Source organism: Canis lupus, chromosome X (genome assembly GCF_011100685.1).
Source record: "Canis lupus familiaris isolate Mischka breed German Shepherd chromosome X, alternate assembly UU_Cfam_GSD_1.0, whole genome shotgun sequence".
Lineage (NCBI taxonomy): Eukaryota > Metazoa > Chordata > Mammalia > Carnivora > Canidae > Canis > Canis lupus.
Window position 1 is genome coordinate 68,487,403 of NC_049260.1, and position 27,145 is coordinate 68,514,547.

General features: G+C 37.9%; 1 long non-coding RNA gene across 1 annotated transcript in view; it reads right to left on the reverse strand.

Moving 5' to 3' along the window:
* Positions 1 to 27,145, reverse strand: part of LOC119868210 — a 70,089-nt gene that overhangs the window by 22,757 nt on the left and 20,187 nt on the right. Inside the window, exon 3 of the long non-coding RNA XR_005385975.1 lies at positions 3,118 to 3,236. This is a non-coding gene — a long non-coding RNA (uncharacterized LOC119868210). The remainder of the gene's footprint in view (positions 1 to 3,117; positions 3,237 to 27,145) is intronic.

Below are 27,145 nucleotides of genomic sequence, written 5' to 3' on the forward strand. Positions count from 1 at the left end.
AAAAGATCAGAGAAAAATCTTCAGAAATATCCACAAAACAAGAAATAAAATGGTAATAAATATATACCTATTAATAAATACTTTGAATATAAGTGGATTAAATGCTTCAATTAAAAGACATAAGGTATTAGAACAGATTAAAAAAACAAGACACATCTATATGCTGCCTATGAGACTCATTTTATATTTAAAGACATCTGCAGTTTGAAAGTTAGGAGATAAAAAAATATTGATCCTGTAAATGAATGTCAAAAGAAAGCCAAAGTAGCAATATTTATATCAAACAAAATAGGTTTTAAAACAAAGACTGCAACAAGAGATAAAGAGGGACACTATATAATAATAAAGGGGACAGTCCAATAAGAAGATATAATTGTGAATATTTACGCACCCAACATAAGAGCACCAAAATACGTTAAATAGTTAATAACAAATGTAAAGGAACTAATTGGTAATAATGCAAGGGACTTTAACACTTCACTTATATTGCTGGACAGATCATCTAAACAGAAAATCAACAAGGAAACAATGGCTTTGAATGACACGTTGGATCAGATGGTTTTAATACAAAAAGAAATAAAAGGCATTCAAATTGGCAAAGAAGCAGTCAAACTCTCCCTCTTTGCAGATGACATGAGACTGTACCTAGAAAACCCAAAAGACTCCACCCCAAGACACATAGATTAATGGAACAGAATAGAGAATTCAGAAGTGGATCTTCAGCTTTATGGTCAACTAATATCGACAAAGGAGGAAAGAGTATCCACTGGAAAAAAAGACAGTCTCTTCAATAAATGGTGCTGGGAAAATTGTACATCCACATGCAGAAGAATGATACTAGACCACTCTCTTATACCATACACAAAGATAAACTCAAAATTGATGAAAGATCTAAAAGTGAGATAAGATTCCATCAAAATCCTAGAGGATAACACAGGCAACACCCTTTGTGAACTTGGCCACAGCAACTTCTTGCAAGATACATCCAAGAAGGCAGGAGAAACAAAAGCAAAAAATGAATTATTGGGACTTCATCATGATAAGAAGCTTCTGCACAGCAAAAGAAACAGTCAACAAAACTAAAAGACAACCTACAGAATGGGAGAAGATAGTTGAAAATGATGTATCAGATCAAGGGCTAGTATCCAAGATCTATAAAGAACTTATGAAACTCAACAGCAAAGAAACAAACAATACAACCATGAAATGGGCAAAAGACATGAAGAGAAATCTCACAGAGGAAGACATAGACATGGTCAACAAGCACATGAGAAATGGTCTGCATCACTAGCCATCAGGGAAATACAAATCAAAACCACAATGAGATACCACCTCACACCAGTGAGGATGGGGAAAATTAACAAGGCAGGAAACAGCAAATATTGGAGAGGATGTAGAGAAAGGGGAACCCTCTTGCACTGTTTGTGGGAAAGTGAAGTGGTGCAGCCACTCTGGAAAACTGTGGAGGTTACTCAAAGAGTTAAAAATAGATCTGCCCTGCGAGCCAGCAATGGCACTGCTGGGGATTTACCCCAAAGATACAGATGCGGTGAAACGCTGGGACACCTGCACCCCGATGTTTATAGCAGCAATATCCACAATAGCCAAACTGTGGAAGGAGCCTCAGTGTCCATAGAAAGATGAATGGATAAAGAAGATGTGGTTTATGTATACAATGGAATATTACTCAGCCATTAGAAACAACAAATACCCCCTATTTGCTTCGACGTGGAGGGACCAGGAGGATATTTTGCTGAGTGAAATAAGTCAATCGGAGAAGGACAAACATTATATGTTCTCATTCATTTGGGGAATATAAATAATAGTGAAAGGGAATAAAGGGAAATGAGTGAAAATATCAGTGAGGGTGACAAAACATGAGAGACACTTAACTCTGGGAAATGAATAGGGGCTAGTGGACCGGGAAATGTGCAGGGGGTTGGCTGACTGGGTGATGGGCCCTGAGGGGGGCCCTTGGTGGGATGAGCACTGGGTGTTATGCTATATGTTGGCAAATTGAACTCCAATAAAAAAAGAGAGAAGGAAAAAAAACCCATTCTGATTATTTAATTAATTAATGTATTTATTTATTTTTCTTTGCTAACAGGGGACTTTGTGCTAATGTATCCTAGTCTGCTGTGAGGAAATAAACTGAAAAGGGTTCATTTCATAGAGCCCATCTGCATTACTTTGGAATTCCATAACATAATACCATTGACTGGGTGACTTAAAGCAGTATAAATTTATTTTCTTACAGTTTTGAAACCTGGAGGTCCAATATCAGAGTGCCAGCATGGTCAGTTTATGGTGAAGGCTTTCTTCCTGGCTTGCAGAATTCGAACTCAATGACTCCCACTTGCTCATTTTATTAAAGATTATTTATTTATTCCTGAGAGACACGGAGAGAAGCAGAGACATAGAGAGAGAAGCAGGCTCCTCACAGGGAGCCCGATGTGGGACTCAATCCCCAGACTGGGATCACGCCCTGAGCCAAAGGCAGACACTCAACCACTGAGCCACCCAGGCGTCCTGTAATGCAAAATTATTTTTCTGAACTTTTAGAAACATTTCTTCAGGATGGTCCTTTGAAGTTTATGGTTTTAAATAGTTCAAAGTTATTTAGTTGTTTTCTGAGATTCCTCTGCCTCTTTTCTCTTGTTCTATCTAGATTTTCTTCTCTCTTTTGCCTTTGTTTCCTAGTATTTCTGTTCGAAATTTATTTCCAAGAATTTCTTCTAAGTGTAAGCCTTTGTTATATGTGAGAGTTTTGGACCTGGAAAAGGGTGGCTTAACAAGAGAAAATATTTCTGGGGTGACTGAGGGGCTCAATTGGTTAAGTGTCTGCCCCAGCTAAGTCATGATCACAGGTTACTGGGATTGAGTCGCAAGTTGGGTTTTCTGCTCAGTGGGGAGTTTGCTTCTCCCTCTGCTCCTTCCCATTGTTTGTGCTCTGTCTCTCTCTTAAATAAATAAATAAATAAATAAATAAATAAATAATCTTTTTTTTAAGAGAAAATATTCCTATCAATCTCCACCCTACTTCAGGAAAATACCAAATAAAATAATTTCCCTTGTGATTTCAGAGGGGCTAAGCCAGAGGAAAATATCCCAACCTACCCTCACACCACTCAAGAAAGCTTCAGTAGTTCCAATGGTATTGCTGTGCAGAACAGGGAGTAAATCTTCTGCCTGCCCATTTATATCGTGGGATGATCAGGGAGTTGATGGTATATCCCCTGTCCAGAAAAATGAAAAAATATTTGTTTATAGGAGACTCAGAGAAGGCAGAACATAGGCAGAGGGAGAAGCAAGATCCCCACAGGAAGCCCAGTGCAGGACTTGATCCCTGGACCCTGGGATCATGCCCTGAGCCAAAGGCTGATGCTCAACCGCTGAGCCACCCAGAGGCATCCTGTGTTTTTGTATTCTTTAGGTAAATATCCAGTAGTGGAATTAGAGCATCATATGGTAATTCTATTTTTATTTTTTTTAAGAATGTCCATACAGTTTTCCACAGTGGTTGCACCAGTTTGCATTTCACCAAAATTGTAGGATGGTTGCCTTTTCTCCACATCCTTGCCAACACTTATTGTTTCATATATATATATAATCATATATAAATATCATATATAATATTATATATAAAATATAAAATTATTATTTATATAATTATATTATTTATATTATTATATAAAATTATATAATATTTTATATATAATATTTATATATAATTTTAGCCACACTGATAGATGTGAGGTATCTTAATGCAGTTTTGATTTACATATTCCTAATAATGAGGGATTTTGAGCATCTTTTCACATGTTTATTTGCCATCTGTGTCTTTTTTCAAAAAATATCTGTAGCTTCTCTCCATTTTAATTGGATTGTTTTACCTATTTTTAAAGTTGAGTTCTATAAGTGCTTTATAATATTATGAATATTAACACTTTATCAAATATATCTTCTGCAAATATCTTCTCTCATTCATTGAATGCCTGTTTGCTTTGTTGGTTGTTTCCTTTGTTGTGCAGAAGATTTTTATTTTGATGCAGTCCCAATAGTTTATTTTTGCTTTTGTTTCTCTTGCCTGAGGAAACATATCTCAAAATGTTACACTGACTATGTCAGAGAAATTACTGTCTGTGCTCTCTTCCAGCATTTTTACGGTTTCACATCTCACATTTAGGTCTTTAATACATTTTGAATTTATTTTTGTGTATGGTATGAGACAATGTTCTGTTTCATTTCTGCATGTAGCTGTCCAGCTTTTCCAATGGGATTTGTGGGAGACATTGTCTTTTTCTCATTGCATATTCTTTCCTATATTGTCAAAGATTAATTGGCCATATAATTCTGGGTTTATTTCTGAGGTCTCTATTCTGTTATACTCATCTATTAGTCTCTTTTTGTGCCAGTACCATACAGTTTTGTCTGCTACAGTTTTTATTATATTTTGATATCTAGGATTGTGATACCTCTGGTTCTGTGCACCTTTTACAAGATTGTTTCAGCTATTTGGGGTCTTTTTTATTACTTTATACAAATTTTAAGATTATTTCCTCAGTTCTATAAAAATTCTGTTGGTATTATGGTAAGGATTGCAATAAATCTGTAGATAGCTTTGGGTAGTATAGACATTTTAACAATAATTGGTCTTCAAAACCATGGACATGGAATATAATTTGATTTATTTTCATCATCTTCCATTTCTTTCATCAATATTTATAGTTTTCAGAGCATAGGTTATCTCTTGGGCTAAGTTTATACCTAGGTGTGTATACATATAAATTTTTTTGTGCATCTGAAGTATTTTTCATTTAAAAAGATCCAATTTTATTCAATGATGCATAATTAAATCATGAATTAATGTACTTTGACAAGTGCTTTTTCTACATCTGTTGAAATGATCATGTGGTTTTCAGTCATTTTCTTGTTGATATGATGTATCATGTAGATTGATTTGTGACTATTGAAACATTCTTCCATCATAGGAATAAATCTCACTTGATCGTGGTGAATGATTTTTTAATGTGTTGTTGGATTTTGTTTGCAAATATTTCATTGATGATTTTCCATCTGTGTTTATCAGAGATATGGGCCTGTTGTCCTCTTTTTTCCTACTGTCTTTATCTGGATTTATTTTTAGGGTAATGCCAGCCTTATAGAATAAAATTGGGGATTTATTATCAGGGGAATGCTGGCCTCCTAAAATAAATTTGGAGGCTTTCCTTCTTTTTCTACTTTTTTGGAATAGTTTGAGAATAATATGTATTAACTGTTCTTTAAATATTTGGTAATATTCACCTAATCAGCTCTCTGGTACTGGATTTTTGCTTTTGGGAGTTTTTTTTATTACAGATTGAATCAATGCTGGTAATTGGTCTGTTTAAATATTATATTTTTTTTTCCTGATTCAGTTTTGGGAGTCTATGTTTCCAGGAATTTATTAATGTTATCTAGATTGTCTAATTTTTGCATATAATTTTTCATAATACCTCATTACCCTATGTATTTCTGTGATTTCAGTTGTTATTTCTCTTCCTTCTTTTCTGAATTTGTATATTTGAATCTTCTCTGTCTGTCTGTTTCTCTCTTTCTGATGATTCTGGCTAAAAGTTTCCCAATTTTATTGATCTTTTCAAAGAACCAGCTCATAATATCATTAATCTGTTATGGTTTGTTTTTTTTACTTTCTATTTTTTAGTTACTACTGTAATTGTTATTATTTCCTTACTTCTATTGGTTTTTGGTTTAATTTATTCCTTTTCTAACTTCTTTAAGTGAAAGATTAGGTTGTTTATTTGAAATTTTTCTTGGTTTTTGAGGTAGGCCTATTTTGCTATAAACTTACATTATAGACTGGTTTGATCCCAAAGATTTTGGACTACTATGTTTCATTTTTTCCTCTAATTTTTAGGTTGACTCGTTTATTTTCTACTAGCATGTTATATAATGTCAATATATTTGTGTCTTTTCCAAATTTATTAATTGTAGTTGATTTCTTGTTTCATAGAGTTGTTGTTGAAGAAAATGCACAGTATGACTTCACTCCTTTTTAATTTGTTGAGATTCATTTTGTGGCCTAATATGTGATCTGTTCTAGAAAATATTTCATTTACCTCTGAGGAGAATGTATATTCTGTTGTTTTATGATGGAATATTTAGAATATATCTGTTAGATTAATTTGGTCCCATGTGTCATTCAAAGCCACCTTTTCTCTGTTGATTTTCTGTTTGGATGGTTTACCTATTAATGTAAGTGGGCTATTAAAGTTTCCTACCATTATTATTACTACATATTTATGTTTCTTATTTTTCTTATATGTTTCCTTTATGTTTTTTATTAACTTCCTTTATGTATCTTATTAAATATTTCATATATTTGGAAGAATCCATGTTGGCTGCATAAATATTTATAGTGCTATGTCTCCTTGTTGTGTTGTTCCCTTTATAATTATATAGTGCCCTTATTTATCTCCTATCATAGTCTTCATTTTAAAGTCCATTTTGTCTATGTATTTATTGCTAGCCCTACATTCTTTTCACTCCATTCCCCTGATAAATACTTTTCTGACTCTCCACATTCAATCTGCACCTGTCTTAAGGTCTAAAATGAGACTCTTGTAGGCAGCATATAGAAGGGCCTTACACTTTTGCTCTTTGCCCTGTCTTTTGATTGGAGAATTGAGTTCATTTACATTCAAAGTGATTACTGATAGATATGTACTTATTGCCATTTTGTTACTTGCTTTATGGTGGTTATTTACTTCGCTGTTAATTTTTTTCTCTTAAGCTTCTCTCTAATGGTTTCCTGGCTTTCTTTAGTGATGCACTTCATTCCTTTCTCATTATTATTATTTTTTTGCTTCTATCACTGGTTTTTCATCTCTGGTTATGATTAAGTTTGCACATAACATCTTATGTGTTTATTAGTCTATATTACATTGATGGTCACTTATATTTGAACCCATTATTTACTCCCTTTTCCCCTCAACATTTTAGGTATATAGATATATTTCTTTTTATTTTGTGAATCCTTTTACTAATTTTTATATTTAATTTTACTGCTTTTCTGTTTGTACTTTTCTTATCCATATTTATGGTCTTTCTTTTCCCCTTTAACATTTCTTGTAAGGCTGGTATATGGGTTATGAATTCTTTAAACTTTTCTTTGGGGAACTCAATGTCTCTCTCTCTCTCTTTAAATTTTGAATAATAGCCTGCTGGATAGAGTACTCTTGGCTGCAGTTTTTTTCTAACAGTGTCTTTTACATATTATACCACTCCCTTCTGTCTTGCATTGTTTATGCTAAAAATTCAGTTGATCTCATTATGGGTTTCCCTTGTATATAACTCTTCTTTTGCTGATTTTAAAATTATATTTATCACTACTTTTTGCCATTTTAATGACTACATATCTTAGTGTGGATCTCCATAGTTTGACTTTCTTGGGGGAATCTTTGTACTTCTTGAATTGGGATTTCTGTTTTCTTCCACACTTTCAGGAAGTTTTTAGTATTATTCTTGAAATAAATTTCTGCATCTTTTTCTCTGTCCTGGGATTCCTCAAAAGCAAATAGTATTACACTTGAAGGTGTGACTGGGTTCCCTAAATATACTTTCATTTATTGTTATTTTTTCTCTTTCCTATTAATCTTGGTTGTTTTCCATTTCTCTCTTCTTCATGTTGGCAATTCATCCTGCTTCTTCTAGTCTACCATTTATTCCATATAATGCATTTTTAATTTTGATTATTGAATTCTTCCTCAATAATTGATTCTTTTTATTTTTTAATCTCTTTGTTAAGGGTTTCATGTAGTTTCATGTTTTTTTTCTTAAGGCAAGTGTTTTTAAGACCGTTATATTAAACGCTATCAGGCTTATTACTTATTTCTATTTCAATTAGCTGTCTTGCTATTATTTTGTCCTGTTATTTCTTTTTTTACAGTAAACAATTTATTTTTTAAAGAGTTTATTTATTTAATGCATGAGAGACACACAGAGAGAGGCAGAGACACAGGAAGAGGGAGAAGCAGGCTCCGTGTAGGAAGCCTGATGTGGGACCCAATTCCAAGATTCAGGGATCATGCGCTGAACCAGAGGCAGATGCTCAACCGCTGAGCCACTCAGGTGTCGCTATGGTGAAAAAATTTATATTTAGATTTATAGCCAGCTGAACTCAGTTTAGATGATCCCAACTTTGTTGGCAACATCCAAAGCATCATAGTCAGGAGCCAGTTGAACATATGCTTTCTTCTCTCTATCAAGCCTTATCAAGGTGTTGACCTTGGCCACACCAATATCATAGAGCTTCTTCACAGCCTGTTTGATCTGGTGCTTATTGGTCTTGACATCCACAATGAACACAAGTGTGCCGTTGTTTTCTATTTTCTTCATGGCTGACTCAGTAGTCAGGGGGAACTTGTTGATGGCATAGTGATCAAGTTTGTTTCTCTTGGGGATACTCTTTTGAGGATATTTGGGCTGCCTTTGGAGATGCAAGGTCTTGGGTCATTGGAATGTAGGTGATGTGCGGATCTTCTTTTTTTTTTCTGACTGTGCATGCCTTTCAGCACCGTTTTTTTATTTTTTTATTTTTATTATTATTATTATTATTATTAGCTTTCAAAGCTTTTGCTTTGGCTTCAGCTTTGGGAGGGGCAGGGCTTTCTTCTTTGCCTTCAGCACCATCTTCGTAAAAGGCTGTCCTATTCTTTCATTTGGCTAGTAGAGCTCTGTATCTTCATATTTTCTGCCTGTCTGTGTACTTTACTATGTGAGTCAACTACCTTTACAGCTTTTGAAAGCAGTGACAACTGACCTGAGATTTGGAGCAGCCAAAACACAACAGCAGAGTGCAGGCAGACACACAAAAAACAACTCCTGAAGCACCAGGCCCTGGAGATTCTGAGACCTCTTCTTCACAAAGCCAATACTCTCAGAATCAGGAAACATGACAGGCTTCTTACACAGAGAAGATGGAAATTTAGAAAAAAATGAAAAGACAGAGGAACACATCCCAAATGAAGCAACAAAATAAGGTCACAGCCAGAGATCTAAGGAAAACAGATATACATTACATGCCGAATGGATAAACTAAAGCTACCATCATAATGATACTCACTGGGTTTGAGAAAAGAATGAAAGACTTTAGAGAGGTCTTTGCCACAAAGTAAGAGTTAAAAAACTGTCACAAGGAAAAGTGCAATAACCGATATTTGAAATAAGCTTGATGCAATGAACACAAAGGCTTGAAGAAGCAAAGGAAATAATAAGTGGTATATAAGTTAAAATAATGGAAAATAATTTAGTTGAACATAGAGAGAAATAATTATTGAACATGAGAATAGATGTTGAGAACTCATTGACTCCATCAAACACCTAACATTCATATTATAGGACTCCCATAAGAAGAAGAGAATGAAAAGGGGACAGAAAATTTATTTGAGTAAATAATAACAGAAAACTTCCCTCATCTAGGGAAATAAACAGACATCCATTTCCAGGGGATACAGTGAACTCCTATCAAAGTAAAAAAAAAAAAAAGGCAGGCCAACATAAAGACACATTGTAATTAAATTTGCAAAATATAAGAAGATATGGTATATGTATACAATGGAATATTACTCAGCCATCGGAAATGACAAATACCCACCATTTGCTTCGAGGTGGATGGAACTGGAGGGTATTATGCTGAGTGAAGTAAGTCAATCGGAGAAAGACAAACATTATATGGTCTCATTCATTTGGGGAATATAAAAAAAGTGAAAGGGCATAAAGGGGAAAGGAGACAAAATTAGTGGGAAATATCAGTGAAGGTGACAGAACATGAGAGACACCTAACTCTGGGAAATGAACAAGGGGTGGTGGAAAGGGAGGTGGGTGGGGGGTTGGGGTGATAGGGTAACAGGCACTGAGGGGGGCACTTGATGGGATGAGCACTGGATATTATGATATATGTTGGCAAATTGAACTCCAATAAAAAAATAGAGAGGCAAAGAAAAAAATCTTAAAAGAAGCAAGACATAACAAGCCTCTAACCTAGAAAGGAAGACCCATAAAGCTAGTTGTAGATCCCTCAGAAATTTTACAAGCCAGAAGAGAGTAGCATGATTTATTCAATGTGATGAATGGGAAAAATTTGCAGCAAAGAATACTCTTTCCAGTAAGACTACCATTCAGAATAGAAGGAGGGATAAATAGTTTCCCAGACAAACAGAATCTAAAAAAAGTTCATGACCACTAATTAAAACCTAGAAGAAATATTAAAAGGGACTTTTTGAGTGGAAAGGACAGAATAAAAGTGACAAAGACAAGAAAAACAAAATCTTCAGTAACAACAGCAAAAAAAGTACTAAAATGGAACTAAATGCATATCTGTCAATGAATCCTCTGAATGAAAATGGACTAGATGCCTTAATCAAAAGACATGGGGCTTAAGAATGGATAAAAAAGAATATAAAGGTACTCATTCAAGACCTATATACACTTGCAGATTGAGTGAGGGGATGGAGATTTATCTTACAAGTGGATGTAAAAAAAAAAAGCTAGAGTAGCAATACATATATCAGATAAACTAGACATTAAATCCAAGACAATATCAAGAGATGAAAAGGGCACTCTATCCTAATAAAAGGGACAATCCAAAAGAAGAGTTAACAATTGTAACTATTTAAGTCCCCAAGAAAATCCAAATATATTAAACAATTAATAAGAAACTTAAAGAAACAAATTGATAATGATAAAATTATGGTAGGGGATTTCAACACCCCACTTACAGTAGTAGACAGATCATCAAAGCATAAACTCAACAAGCAAATACTGGCTTTGAATGACACACTGGACCAAATGGACTTAACAAATATATTCAGAAAATGCCATTCTAAAGTGGCAGAAAACACATGATTTTCAAGTGTACACATAACATCCTCCAGAATAGATCACATACTAGGTCATAGATCAGGCTTCAAAAATACAAAAATATTGAGATCATACCCTGCATTGCTTCTCAGCACAATATAAAACTTGAAGTAAATCACTAGAAAACATTTGGAAGTCCACAAATACATAGAGGTTAAAACATATCCTAGTAAAGAAATTACAAACGAAGGAAAATTGCATGGAAATAAATGAAAAGAAAACAAGACAGAAAAAAAACTTTGGGATTCAGCAAAAGCAATCATAAGAGGGAAATATATAGCAATATAGACCTACTTTAAGAAGAAAGAAAAACCTCAATCTACTTTGAAAATAAAGAAGGTAGAAAATGAATAATAAATGAAGCCTAAAGACATCAGAAGACTGGAAGTAATAAGGACTAGAGAAGAAATAAATGATATGGAGACTAAAAATAACAATAGAAATGATCAATGAATCCACGAGCTGGTTCTTTGAAAAAATAGTAAAATTGATAACCCCCTAGCCAGGCTAATGACAAAGAAAAGAGAAAGAAATCAAATAAATAAAATAAAAAATGACAGAGGAGATAAAAACCAATACCACACAAATACAAACAACTATAAGAGAGCATTATGGAGGAGGGGCAAGATGGCGGAAGAGTAGGGTCCCCAAATCACCTGTCCCCACCAAATTACCTAGAAAACCTTCAAATTATCCTGAAAATCTATGAAATCGGCCTGAGAATTAAAGAGAGAACACCTGGAATGCTACAGTGAGAAGAATTCGCGCTTCTATCAAGGTAGGAAGACGGGGAAAAAGAAATAAAGAAACAAAAGGCATCCAATGGGGAGGGGCCACGGGAGGAGCCGGGCTGAGGCCGGGGCGAGTGTCCCCAGGACAGGAGAGCCCCGTCCCAGAGAAGCAGGAGCTGCACCGACCTTCCCGGGCGGAAAGGGGCTCGCAGGGAGTTGGAGCAGGACCCAGGAGGGCGGGGATGTCCTCGGGTTCCCTGGGACACTAACAGGTACCTGCACCCCGGGGAGAGTGCGGCGAGCTCCCTAAAGGGCTGCAGTGCATGCAGGGCTGGACTGGGGAGCAGCTCTGAGGGGGTCGGGCGGAGGCTCTGCGGAAGGGGCTGCGTGCCCAGGGAGCAGCTCGGAGGAGGCTCCGGCAGAGGAAGCTCCGGCAGAGGAAGAGGCTCCGTGCGGAGGGGGCTGCGCGGCCGGGAGCAGCTGGGAGGGGCTCGGGTGGCGGCTCCACAGAGAGGCGGCTGCGCTACCCCGAGCGCGAATCCAACAGTGCAGGCGCGGGATCACTGGGCGCCTGGGACAAGCCCAGGATCCGGCCTCCCCCCGGGAAAGGCAGAGGCCAGGAGGGCCCAGGACAGCAAGGACGCTCCTGCCCCAAGCTAAGCAGATCAGCGGCCCCGCCCCGGAGCCTCCAGGCCCTGCAGACCGAGAGCTCCGTAGTTCCTGCGGGAGCTGAATCCAGGGAGCCAGAGCTGGCCGCCGCCACTGTGGTTGTTCCTCCTGGGGCCTCAAGGGGTAAACCACCCCCACTGAGCCCCGCACCAGGCAGGGGGCAGAGCAGCTCCCCCAAGTGCTAACACCTGAAAATCAGCACAGCAGGGCCCTCCCCCAGAAGACCAGCTAGATAGACAAGTTCCAGGGGAAGTCAAGGGACTTAAAGTATACAGATTCAGAAGACACTCCCCGATGGTTTGTTTTTGTTTTTTTTCTTTTTTCTTTATTTCTGTTTGATTCCCCCACCCTTTTTTTCCCTTTCTTTCTTTTTCTTCCTCTTTTTCTTTTTTCTTCCTTTTCCCTTTTCTCCTTTTCTCTTTTCTTTACTTCTTTCTCTCCTCTCTTTTTCTCCTTTTACCAATACAACTTGCTTTTGTCCACTCTGCACTGAGCAAAATGACTAGAAGGAAAACCTCACCTCAAAAGAAAGAATCAGAAACAGTCCTCTCTCCCACAGAGTTACAAAATCTGCATTACAATTCAATGTCAGAAAGCCAATTCAGAAGCACTATTATAGAGCTACTGATGGCTCTAGAAAAAAGCATAAAGGACTCAAGAGACTTCGAGACTACAGAATTTAGAGCTAATCAGGCAGAAATTAAAAATCAATTGAATGAGATGCAATCGAAACTAGAACTCCTAATGACGAGGGTTAACGAGGTGGAAGAACAGGTGAGGGACATAGAAGACAAGTGGATAGCAAAGAGGAAAACTGAGGAAAAAAGAGACAAACAATTAAAAGACCATGAAGATAGATTAAGGGAAATAAACGACAGCCTGACGAAGAAAAACTTACGTTTAATTGGAGTTCCCGAGGGTGCCGAAAGGGCCAGAGGGCCAGAATATGTATTTGAACAAATTCTAGCTGAAAACTTTCCTAATCTGGGAAGGGAAACAGGCATTCAGATCCAGGAAATAGAGAGATACCCCCCTAAAATCAATAAAACTGTTCAACACCTCGACATTTAATAGTGAAGCTTGCAAATTCCAAAGAGAACATCCTTAAAGCAGCAAGAGACAAGAAATCCCTGACTTTTATGGGGAGGAGTATTAGGGTAACAGCAGACCTGTCCACAGAGACCTGGCAGGCCAGAAAGGGCTGGCAGGATATATTCAGGGTCCTAAATGAGAAGAACATGCAACCAAGAATACTTTAGACAGCAAGGCTCTCATTCAAAATGGAAACAGAGATAAAGAGCTTCCAAGACAGGCAGCAACTGAAAGAATATGTGACCTCCAAACCAGCTCTGCAAGAAATTTTAAAGGGGGACTCTTAAAATTCCCCTTTAAGAAGAAGTCCAGTGGAACAATTCACAAAAACAAGGACTGAATAGATATCACGATGACACTAAACTCATATCTCTCAATAGTAACTCTGAATGTGAACGGGCTTAATGACCCCATCAAAAGGCTCAGGGTTTCAGACTGGATAAAAAAGCAGGACCCATCTATTTGCTGTCTACAAGAGACTCATTTTAGACAGAAGGACACCTAAAGCCTGAAAATAAAAGGTTGGAGAACCATTTACCATTCGAATGGTCCTCAAAAGAAAGAAGGGGTAGCCATCCTTATATCAGATAAACTAAAATTTACCCCGAAGACTGTAGTGAGAGATGAAGAGGGACACTATCTCATACTGAAAGGATCTATTCAACAAGAGGACTTAGCAATCCTCAATATATTGCACCGAATGTGGGAGCTGCCAAATATATAAATCAATTATTAACCAAAGTGAAGAAATACTTAGATAACAATACACTTATACTTGGTGACTTCAATCTAGCTCTTTCTACACTCGATAGGTCTTCTAAGCACAACATCTCCAAAGAAACGAGAGCTTTAAATGATACACTGGACCAGATGGATTTCACAGATATCTACAGAACTTTACATCCAAACTCAACTGAATACACATTCTTCTCAAGTGCACATGGTACTTTCTCCAGAATAGACCACATATTGGGTCACAAATCGGGTCTGAATTGATACCAAAAGATTGGGATCGTCCCCTGCAATTTCTCAGACCATAATGCCTTGAAATTAGAACTAAGTCACAACAAGAAGTTTGGAAGGACCTCAAACGCGTGGAGGTTAAGGACCATCGTGCTAAAAGATGAAAGGGTCAACCATGAAATTAAGGAAGAATTAAAAAGATTCATGGAAACTAATGAGAATGAAGATACAACCGTTCAAAATCATTGGGATGCAGCAAAAGAAGTCCTAAGGGGGAAATATATCGCAATACAAGCATCTATTCAAAAACTGGAAAGAACTCAAATACAAAAGCTAATCTTACACATAAAGGAGCTAGAGAAAAAACAGCAAATAGATCCTACACCCAGGAGAAGAAGGGAGTTAATAAAGATTTGAGCAGAACTCAAGGAAATCGAGTCCAGAAGTACTGTGGAACAGATCAACAGAACCAGGAGTTGGTTCTTTGAAAGAATTAATAAAATAGATAAATTAGCCAGCCTTATTAAAAAGAAGAGACAGAAGACTCAAATTAATAAAATCATGAATGAGAAAGAAGAGATCACTACCAACACCAAGGAAATACAAATGATTTAAAAAAAAATATTATGAACATCTATATGCCAAAAAATTAGGCAATCTAGAAGAAATGGACACATTTCTGGAAAGCCACAAAGAACCAAAACTAAAACAGGAAGAAATAGAAAACCTGAACAGGCCAAAAACCAGGGAGGAAATTGAAGCAGTCATCCAAAACCTCCCAAGACACAAGATTCCAGGGCCAGATGGCTTCCCAGGGGAATTCTATCAAACTTTTAAAGTAGAAATCATACCTATTCTCCTAAAGCTGTTTGGAAAGATAGAAAGAGATGGAGTACTTCCAAATTCGTTCTATGAGGCCAGCATCACCTTAATTCCAAAACCAGACAAAGACCCCACCAAAAAGGAGAATTACAGACCAATATCCCTGATGAACATGGATGCAAAAATTCTCAACAAGATACTGGCCAATAGGATCCAACAGTACATTAAGAAAATTATTCACCATGACCAAGTAGGATTTATCCCTGGGACACAAGGCTGGTTCAACACCCGTAAAACAATCAATGTGATTCATCATATCAGCAAGAAAAAAACCAAGAACTATATGATCCTCTCATTAGATGCAGAGAAAATATTTGACAAAATACAGCATCCATTTCTGATCAAAACTCTTCAGAGTGTAGGGATAGAGGGAACATTCCTCGACATCTTAAAAGCCATCTACGAAAAGCCCACAGCAAATAATCATTATCAATGGGGAAGCACTGGGAGCCTTTCCCCTAAGATCAGGAACAACACAGGGATGTCCACTCTCACCACTGCTATTCAACATAGTACTGGAAGTCCTAGCCTCAGCAATCAGACAACAAAAAGACATTAAAGGCATTCAAATTGGCAAAGAAGAAGTCAAACTCTCCCTCTTCGCCGATGACATGATACTCTACATAGAAAACCCAAAAGTCTCCACCCCAAGATTGCTAGAACTCATACAGCAATTCGGTAGCGTGGCAGGATACAAAATCAATGCCCAGAAGTCAGTGGCATTTCTATACACTAACAATGAGACTGAAGAAAGAGAAATTAAGGAGTCCATCCCATTTACAATTGCACCCAAAAGCATAAGATACCTAGGAATAAACCTCACCAAAGATGTAAAGGATCTATACCCTCAAAACTATAGAACACTTCTGAAAGAAATTGAGGAAGACACAAAGAGATGGAAAAATATTCCATGCTCATGGATTGGCAGAATTAATATTGTGAAAATGTCAATGTTACCCAGGGCAATATACACGTTTAATGCAATCCCTATCAAAATACCATGGACTTTCTTCAGAGAGTTAGAACAAATTATTTTAAGATTTGTGTGGAATCAGAAAAGACCCCGAATAGCCAGGGGAATTTTAAAAAAGAAAACCATATCTGGGGGCATCACAATGCCAGATTTCAGGTTGTACTACAAAGCTGTTGTCATCAAGACAGTGTGGTACTGGCACAAAAACAGACACATAGATCAGTGGAACAGAATAGAGAATCCAGAAGTGGACCCTGAACTTTATGGGCAACTAATATTCGATAAAGGAGGAAAGACTATCCATTGGAAGAAAGACAGTCTCTTCAATAAATGGTGCTTGGAAAATTGGACATCCACATGCAGAAGAATGAAACTAGACCACTCTCTTTCACCATACACAAAGATAAACTCAAAATGGATGAAAGATCTAAATGTGAGACAAGATTCCATCAAAATCCTAGAGAAGAACACAGGCAACACCCTTTTTGAACTCGGCCATAGTAACTTCTTGCAAGATACATCCACAAAGGCAAAAGAAACAAAAGCAAAAATGAACTATTGGGACTTCATCAAGATAAGAAGCTTTTGCACAGCAAAGGATACAGTCAACAAAACTCAAAGACAACCTACAGAATGGGAGAAGATATTTGCAAATGACGTATCAGATAAAGGGCTAGTTTCCAAGATCTATAAAGAACTTATTAAACTCAACACCAAAGAAACAAATAATCCAATCATGAAATGGGCAAAAGACATGAACAGAAATCTCACAGAGGAAGACATAGACATGGCCAACATGCATATGAGAAAATGCTCTGCATCACTTGCCATCAGGGAAATACAAATCAAAACTACAATGAGATACCACCTCACACCAGTGAGAATGGGGAAAATTAACAAGGCAGGAAACAACAAATGTTGGAGAGGATGCGGAGAAAAGGGAACCCTCTTACACTGTTGGTGGGAATGTGAACTGGTGCAGCCACTCTGGAAAACTGTGTGGAGGTTCCTCAAACAGTTAAAAATATACCTGCCCTACGACCCAGCAATTGCACTGTTGGGGATTTACCCCAAAGATACAAATGCAATGAAACGCCGGGACACCTGCACCCCGATGTTTCTAGCAGCAATGGCCACTATAGCCAAACTGTGGAAGGAGCCTCGGTGTCCAACGAAAGATGAATGGATAAAGAAGATGTGGTTTATGTATACAATGGAATATTACTCAGCTATTAGAAATGACAAATACCCACCATTTGCTTCAACGTGGATGGAACTGGAGGGTATTATTCTGAGTGAAGTAAGTCAGTCGGAGAAGGACAAACATTATATGTTCTCATTCATTTGGGGAATATAAATAATAGTGAAAGGGAAAATAAGGGAAGGGAGAAGAAATGTATGGGAAATATCAGAAAGGGAGACAGAACGTAAAGACTGCTAACTCTGGGAAACAAACTAGGGGTGGTAGAAGGGGAGGAGGGTGGGGGGTGGGAGTGAATGAGTGACGGGCACTGGGTGTTATTCTGTATGTTAGTAAATTGAACACCAATAAAAAAAAATAAATGTGAAAAAATAAAAATAAAAATAAATAAATAAATAAATAAACCTAACCAAAGAGGTAAAGGATCTATACCCTAAAAACTATAGAACACTTCTGAAAGAAATTGAGGAAGACACAAAGAGATGAAAAAATATTCCATGCTCATGGATTGGCAGAATTAATATTGTGAAAATGTCAATGTTACCCAGGGCAATTTACACGTTTAATGCAATCCCTATCAAAATACCATGGACTTTCTTCAGAGAGTTAGAACAAATTATTTTAAGATTTGTGTGGAATCAGAAAAGACCCCGAATAGCCAGGGGAATTTTAAAAAAGAAAACCATATCTGGGGGCATCACAATGCCAGATTTCAGGTTGTACTACAAAGCTGTGGTCATCAAGACAGTGTGGTACTGGCACAAAAACAGACACATAGATCAATGGAACAGAATAGAGAACCTAGAAGTGGACCCTCAACTTTATGGTCAACTAATATTCAATAAAGGAGGAAAGACTATCCATTGGAAGAAAGACAGTCTCTTCAATAAATGGTGCTGGGAAAACTGGACATCCACATGCAGAAGAATGAAACTAGACCACTCTCTTTCACCATACACAAAGATAAACTCAAAATGGATGAAAGATCTAAATTTGATACAAGATTCCATCGAAATCCTAGAGAAGAATAGTGGCAACACCCTTTTTGAACTCGGCCACAGTAACTTCTTGCAAGATACATCCACGAAGGCAAAAGAAACAAAAGCAAAAATGAACTATTGGGACTTCATCAAGATAAGAAGCTTTTGCACAGCAAAGGATACAGTCAACAAAACTCAAAGACAACCTACAGAATGGGAGAAGATATTGCAAATGACATATCAGATAAAGGGCTCATTTCCAAGATCTATAAAGAACTTATTAAACTCAACACCAAAGAAACAAACAATCCAATCATGAAATGGGCAAAAGACATGAAGAGAAATCTCACAGAGGAAGACACACATGGCCAACATGCACATGAGAAAATGCTCTGCATCACTTGCCATCAGGGAAATACAAATGAAAACCACAATGAGATACCACCTCACACCAATGAGAATGGGGAAAATTAACAAGGCAGGAAACAACAAATGTTGGAGAGGATGCGGAGAAAAGGGAACCCTCTTACACTGTTGGTGGAACTGGTTCAGCCACTCGGGAAAACTGTGTGGAGGTTCCTCAAAGAGTTAAAAATAGACCTGTCTTACGATCCAGCAATTGCACTGTTGGGGATTTACCCCAAAGGTACAGATGCAATGATATGCCGGGACACCTGCTCCCCGATGTTTATAGCAGCAATGTCCACAATAGTCAAACTGTGGAAGTAGCCTCGGTGTCCATCGAAAGATGAGTGGATAAAGAACATGTGGTTTATGTATACAATGGAATATTACTCAGCTATTAGAAATGATAAATTCCCACCATTTGCTTCAATATGGATGGAACTGGCGGGTATTATGCTGAGTGAAGTAAGTCAATCGGAGAAGGACAAACATATGTTCTCATTTATTTGGGGAATATAAATAATAGTGAAAGGTAATATAAGGGAAGGGAGAAGAAATGTGTGGGAAATATCAGAAAGGGAGACAGAACGTAAAGACTGCTAACTCTGGGAAACGAACTAGGGGTGGTGGAAGGGGAGGAGGGCGGGGGGTGGGAGTGAATGAGTGATGGGCACTGTGGGTTATTCTGTATGTTAGTAAATTGAACACCAATAAAAAATAAATTAAAAAATAATAATAAAAAATAAAAAATAAATTAATAAAATAAAGGTAAAAAAAAGATAACATTATGAAAAACTGTATGCCAACAAATTGGATAACTTGAAGAAATGGATAAATTTCTAGAAATACATAAATTAAGATTACTAAAAAAGAAGACATAGAAAACTTAGACAAAAATTCTTTCAACAATCTAAAGGGCCAGATGTCTTCAAAGGGGAATTCTAGGGGGATCCCTGGGTGGCTCAGCATTTTTGCTCCTGCCTTCGGCCCTAGGCATGATCCTGGAGTCCCGGGATCGAGTCCTACGTGGGGCTCCTTGCATGGAGCCTGCCTCTCCTTATGCTTGTGTCTCTGCCTCTCTCTCTCTCTCTCTCTCTGTGTGTCTCTCATGAATAAGTAAATAAAATCTTTAAAAAAGGGGGGGGAATTCTACCAAGCATTTATTTTTATTTTATTCTATTTTATTTTTTTATTTATGATAGTCACAGAGAGAGAGAGAGAGAGAGAGAGAGAGAGGCAGAGACATAGGCAGAGGGAGAAGCAGGCTCCATGCACTGGGAGCCCGATGTGGGATTCGATCCCGGTTCTCCAGGATCGTGCCCTGGGCCAAAGGCAGTCGCCAAACTGCTGCGCCACCCAGGGATCCCTCTACCAAGCATTTAAAGAAAAGTTAATACCTATACTTCTCAAACAATTCCAGAAAAAATAAAAATGGAAGTAAAATTTCCAAATATGTTGTATGAGGCCAGCATTACTCTGGTAAATAAATAAATAAATAAATAAATAAATAAATAAATAAAATAACTACTAAGAGCTACAGGTCAATATATCCAATGAATATTAATGCAAAACTTCTCAATAAAACAATGACATATCCAATATACATTAAACATATTATTCAAAAAAATAAAGATTAAGAAAAAAAACATTACTCACCCCAATCATGTGGGATTTACTCCTGAGTTGCAAGGGTGTTTCAGTATTCACAAGTCAAACAAGGTGATACACTACATTAATAAAAGTAAGTATCAAGGGGGATCCCTGGGTGGCGCAGTGGTTTAGCGCCTGCCTTTGGCCTGGGGCACAATCCTGGAGACCCGGGATCGAATCCCACGTCGGGCTCCCGGTGCATGGAGCCTGTTTCTCCCTCTGCCTGTGTCTCTGCCTCTCTCTCTCTCTCTCTCTCTCTCTCTCTCTGACTATCATAAATAAATAAAAAAATTAAAAAAAAGTTAAAAAAAATTAAAAAAAAATAAAAGTAAGTATCAAAATGATACAGTACTAGTTTTATACAAGAAAAATAAAAGTGAATTAAAGCTTAAAAAAATGATACAGTACTTTCAATAAATAAGGAAGAAGCATTTGACAAAGTACAACATCCATTCATGAAAAAATCCCTCAGTAAAGTAGGTTTAGAAGGAATCTGCCTCAACATCATGAAGCCATAAATGAAAATCCAACAGCTAGAGGTCAGGGCAAGCTGGCAGAGTAGGGGTCCTCAACTCACATGGAGCCACCAACTTATCTAGATAACTTTCAAACCATCCTGGAAGCCTAGGAATATGACTTGAGAATTAAATAGAGAACAGCAGGAACACTACAGAGAGAAGAGTTTTCACTTCTAACAAGGTAGGAAGGTGGAAAAAAATAAAAAAGAGTCAAGAAGGGGAAGGACACCACAAGGAGCCAGGCTAAAGCCCAATGATGAAAGCCTCCAAGACAGGAAAGCCCAACCCCAGAGAAGCAGGAACTTTAAAAAATCTGCACCAGATTATTCCTGCATAGAAAGGTACTTACCAGGGAAATCGAACAGAATTGCAGGAGGGGCAGTAAAGCCTCCAGTTTCCCAGTCACTAATAGAGGAAGTGTGCCTGGGGGGAAGCACACTGCGCACTGCAGGCCAATAGCGGCAAAGGGCTATTGATATACCCAGCGGGGCATGGGGAGAAGCCAGTCGGTCAGGAGGGAAGTTCCAGACAGAGGGGTTTGTGCCCTGCTGCCTTCAGGAGAGGCGCCCTGGAAACTTCATTCCAGTAGCAAAGGGCCCCAGATCCCAGGGTTCCAAGCAGACACAGGCCAGGATCCTGCATTCCCCCTGGGACAGGCAGGATCAGGGAAGGCATAGGACATTGAGTACTCTTCTGCCACTGGATGCCCTACAAGCCATGCAGGTCAGCACACCCATGCAGCCCGAGGAGCATCTAGGCCAGTGGGGACTGGGACATTGTGATAGTTACTACAAGAGCTGACTCCAGGGCTGGAGACCGCCACCAGTGTAGTTGTTCCTCCTAGTTTCACACTGTACTTGGGAGAGGCAGGGATGCCAGGGAACACAGGCCTCATTGGGTAAACAGCTCCCACTGAGCCCAGCACCTGGCAGGGGGAAGGGAAGCTCCCCCAGGTGCACATACCTGAGAATCAGCACAGCAGCCCCTCCCCCAGAAGACCACATTTTCCCACATTTCCCACATTTCCCACTTTTCCCACATTAACTACAATATTTTACCACATCTTCATTTTTGACATTCTTCCTTTTTGACTTTTGACTTTAGAATTTCTACAATTACAGGTCCTAGATATATTTTCCACTTCTAGATTGCCTTCAACATACTCAACTTAATTTTGGGAGATATACATGATATTTTTTTTTGCTTTGTTTTGTGTTTTTTGTTTGCCTCATTTTTTCTTCAATGGCAGAAGGTAATACCTTCTAAAACATGACCAGCATGCACCCAGAACCAAGTGGTATACCATGCAGGTTCATTCTTTGAGATTCCTCATTCCCATTCTGCCCTCTTCTTTTATCTCATTTATGTTTTGGTGGTCAGTGTTGGGGCTTTCTACAATTATTTCTGGTTTATATAAATTGTGGACTGGGCATCTTCTATCATACAGAACTTAATCTACTCAGAACCAAGAAGATCAACCTCTAGAACCCATCAGGTAGAATGCATTCTCCCTCTACTACAACTTCATCACCGCCACCATCTCCCAGTCCCCCCGTTTTTTTTTCTTCTCCTTTTATTTTTCTTTTTTTCTCTTCTTCTTGGGATTCTTGGCCCTTTATTTTTTACTACTTTGTTTTAAAATTTGTTTTTCACTTTAGTGGCCTTTTACTTAATTTCTGATATTTATTTTCAATTTCTGGTCTCTGACTTCATCAGAATCATCTAGGGTGAAATTTACTTATATCATGGTTGATATTCTTGACTCAGCATGTGCATGCATCTATTCTGCACTGAGAAAAATGACTAGAAAGAACTCACCACAAAAAAAAGGAGTCAGAAACAGTACACTCTGCCACAGAGTTACAGAAATTGTATTACAATTTGATGTCAAGAAGCCAATTCAGAAATACAATTATAAAGCTACTGGTGGTACTGGAAAAAAGCATAAAGGGTTCAAAAGACTTCATGACTGCAGAATTTAGATCTAATCAGGATGAAATTAAAAATCAATTAAATGAGATGCAATACAAGCTGGAGGTCCTAAGGACAAGGGTTAATGAGGTGAAAGAGAGTGAGTGACATAGAAGACAGATTGACAGCAAGGAAGGAAGCTGAGGACAAAAGAAAAAAAACATTAAAAGACTTGGGGAAAGGTTAAGGGAAATAAGTGATAGCCTCAGAAGGAAAGATCTACGTATGATTGGGTTTCCAGAGAGCACTGAGAGGGACAGAGGGACAGAAGCATATTTGAACAAATAATAGCTGAGAACTTCCTTAATTGGGAGAGGGAAACAGGGATTCAGATCCAGGAGATACAGGGGTACCCCCAAAATCAATAAAAACCATTCAACACCTCGAAAATAAATAGTGAAACTTGCAAATTCCAATTATAAAGAGAAAATTCTTAAAGCAGTGAGAGACAAGAGATCCCTAACCTTAATGGGGAGAAGTATTAGGTTAACAGCAGACCTCTCCACAGAGACCTGGCAGGCCAGAAGGGGCTGGCAGGATATATTCAGGTCCCAAATGAGATGAACATGCAGCCAAGAATACTTTATCCAGCAAGGCTCTCATTCAGAATAGAAGGAGGGATAAAGAGCTTCCAAGACAGGCAGAAACTGAAAGAATATGTGTCCACCAAACCAGTTTTGCAAGAATATTAAGGGGGGCATGTAAAAGAAAGAGGAAGCACAAAGACATAATCCACAGAAACAGCGAGTTAATAAATATTATGATGACACTAAATTCATATCTTTCGATGCAAACTGTGAACATGAATGGGCTAAATGATCCCATCAAACTACGCAGGGTTTCAGATGAGATAAAAAACAATCCTCATATCAGATAAATTAAAGTCCATCCCAAAGACTGTGTAAGTGATGAAGAGGAACACTCTATCATAATTAAATGGTCTAGCCAAAAACAAGACCTAAGCATCATGAATGTTTATGCCCCTAATGTGGGAGCTCCCAAGTATATCAATCAATTAATAACCAAAGTTAAGATATACTTAGATAATAATAAAACACGAAAACTGGGAGACTCCAATATGGCACTTTCTGCAAATGACAGATCTTCTAAGCACAACATCTCCAAAGAAACAAGAGCTTTAAATGATAAACTGGAGCAGACGGATTTCACAGATATATACACAACTTTGCATCCAAACGCAACTAAATACCCATTCTTCTCAAGTGCAGATGAAACTTTCTCCAAAATAGACGACATACTGGGTCACAAATCAGATCTCAACTGATACCAAAAGATTGGGATTGTCACCTGCACATTTTCAGACCATAATGCTTTAAAACTAGAACTCAATCACAAGAAGAAATTTCAAAGAAACTCAAAACGTGGAGGTTAAAGAGCATCCTGCTAAAAGATCAAAGAGCATCCTGCCAAAAGGGTCAACCAGGAAATTAGAGAAGAATTAAAAAGTTTCATGGAAACTAATGAAAATTAAGATACAACTGTTCAAAATCTTTAGGATACAGCAAAATCAGTCCTGAGAGGGAAATACATTGCAATACAAGCATCCTCAAAATTGGAAAAAAAGTCAAATACACAAGCTAACCTTGCACCTAAAGGAACTGGAGAAAGAACAGCAAATAAAACCTACACCTCGCAGAAGAGAGTTAAAAAAGATTTGAGCAGAACTCAATGAAATAGAGACCAGAACTGTAGAACAGATCAACAAAACCAGGAGTCTGTTCTTTGAAAGAATTAATAAGATAATAAAGCTTTAGCCAGCCTTATTAAAAGCAAAAGAGAAAAGACTCAAATTAAAAAATCACAAATGAAAAAATAGATAAAAAACAAAACCAAGAAAATTCAAATGATTTTAAAAGAGTATTATGAGCAGCTGTATGCCAATAAATTAGCCAATCTATAATAAATGGATGCATTTCTGAAAAAAAAACTCAAATTACCTAAACTGGAACAGGAAGAAATAGAAAAACTGAACAGGCCAATATCCAGGGAAGAGTTTGAATCAGTCATCAAAAACCTCCCAAGACACAAAAGTCGAGGGCCAGATGGCTTCCCAGGGAAATACTATCAAACTTTTAAAGAAGAAATGATACCTATTCCACTAAAGCTGTTCGGAAAGATAGAAAGGGATGGAATACTTCCAAACTCATATTATGAGGCCAGCATCACCTTAATTCCAAAACCAGACAAAGACCCCACCAAAAAGGAGAATTAGAGACCACTATCCTTGATGAACACAGATGCAAAAATGCTCAAAAAGATACTCGCCAATAGGATCCAACAGTACATTAAGAAGATTATTCACCAGGACCAAGTGGGATTTATCCCCGGGATGCAAGTTTGGTTCAACACTCCTAAAGCAATCAATGTGATATATCATATCAAGAAGAGAAAAAACAAGAACCATATGATCCTCTCAATAGATGCAGAGAAAGCATTTGACAAAATACAGCATCCATTCCTGATCAAAACTCTTCAGAGTGTAGGGATAGAGGGAACATTCCTAAGCATCTTAAAAGCCATATATGAAAAGCCCACAGCAAATATCATTCTCAATGGGGAGACACTGGGAGCCTTTCTCCTAAGATCAGGAACACGACAGGGATGTCCACTCTCAAGACAGCCATTCAACATACTACTAAAAGTGCTCGTCTTAGCAATCAGGACACAAAAAGAAATAAAAGGTATTCAAATCATCAATGAAGAAGTCAAACTCTCCCTCTTTGTAGATGACATGATACTCTACATAGAAAACCCAAAAGTCTCCACGCCAAGTTTGCTAGAACTCATACAGCAATTTGGCAGTGTGGCAGGATACAAAATCAATGCCCAGAAGTCAATGGCATTTCTATACACTAACGATGAGACTGAAGAAAGAGAAATTAAGGAGTCAATCCCATTGACAATTGCACCCAAAAGCATAAGATACCTAGGAATAAACTAACAAAAGAGTCAAAGGATCTCGACCCTAAAAACTACAGAATACCTCTGAAAGAATTTGAGGAAGATACAAAGAGTTGGAAAAATATTCCATGCTCATGGATTGGAGGAATTAATACTGTGAAAATGTCAATGCTACCCAGGGCAATGTACACATTTAATGCAATCCGTATCAAAATACCATGGACTTTCTTCAGAGAGTTGGAACAAGTCATCTTAAGATTTGTGTGGAATCAGAAAAGATCTCGAATAGCCAGGGGAATATTGATAAAGAAAATCAGAGCTGGCGGCAACACAATGCCAGATTTCAATTGTACTACAAAACTGTGATCATCAAGACACTGTTGTACTGGCACAGAAACAGTTACATAGATCAATGGAACAGAATACAGAACCCAGAAATGGGTCCTCAACTTTATGGTCAACTTTGACAAAGCAGGAAAGACTGCCCACTGGAAACAGCACAGTCTCTTCAATAAATGGTGCTGGGAAAATTGGACAGCCATGTGCAGAAGAATGAACCTAGACCTTCTCTTTCACCATACACAAAGATAAAGTCAAAGTTGATGAAAGATCTAAATGTGAGATAAGAAGCCATCAAAATCCTAGAGGAGAACACAGGCAAGACCCTTTTTGAACTCGGCCACAGCAACTTCTTGGAAGATACATCTATGAAGTTAAGGGAAACAAAAGCAAAAAAAAAATGAACTATTGGGACTTAATCAAGATAAAAAGCTTCTTCACAGCAAAAGAAACAGTCAACAAAAGTAAAAGACAACCTAGAGAATGGGAGAAGATTTTTGCAAATGACAGATAAAGGGCTAGTATCTAAAATCTATAAAGAACTTGTTAAACCCACAGCAAAGAAACAAAGAATCCAGTCATCAAATGGGCAAAAGACATGAATAGAAATTTCACCAAAGAAGACATACTTCATGGCTAACAAGCGCATGATAAAATGCTCTGCATCAATTACCATCAGGGAACTACTAATCAAATTCACAATGAGATACCACCTCACACCAGGAGAAAGGTGGAAAATAACAAGAGAAAAAACAACAAATGTTGGAGGGGATGTGGAGAAGGGGCAACCTTCTCGCATTCTTGGTGGGAATCTGAACTGAGACAACCACTCTGGAAAACTATGTGGAGGTTCCTCAAAGATTTAAAAATAGGGCTACCCTATGACCCAGCAATTGCACTACTAGGCATTTACCCCAAAGATACAAATG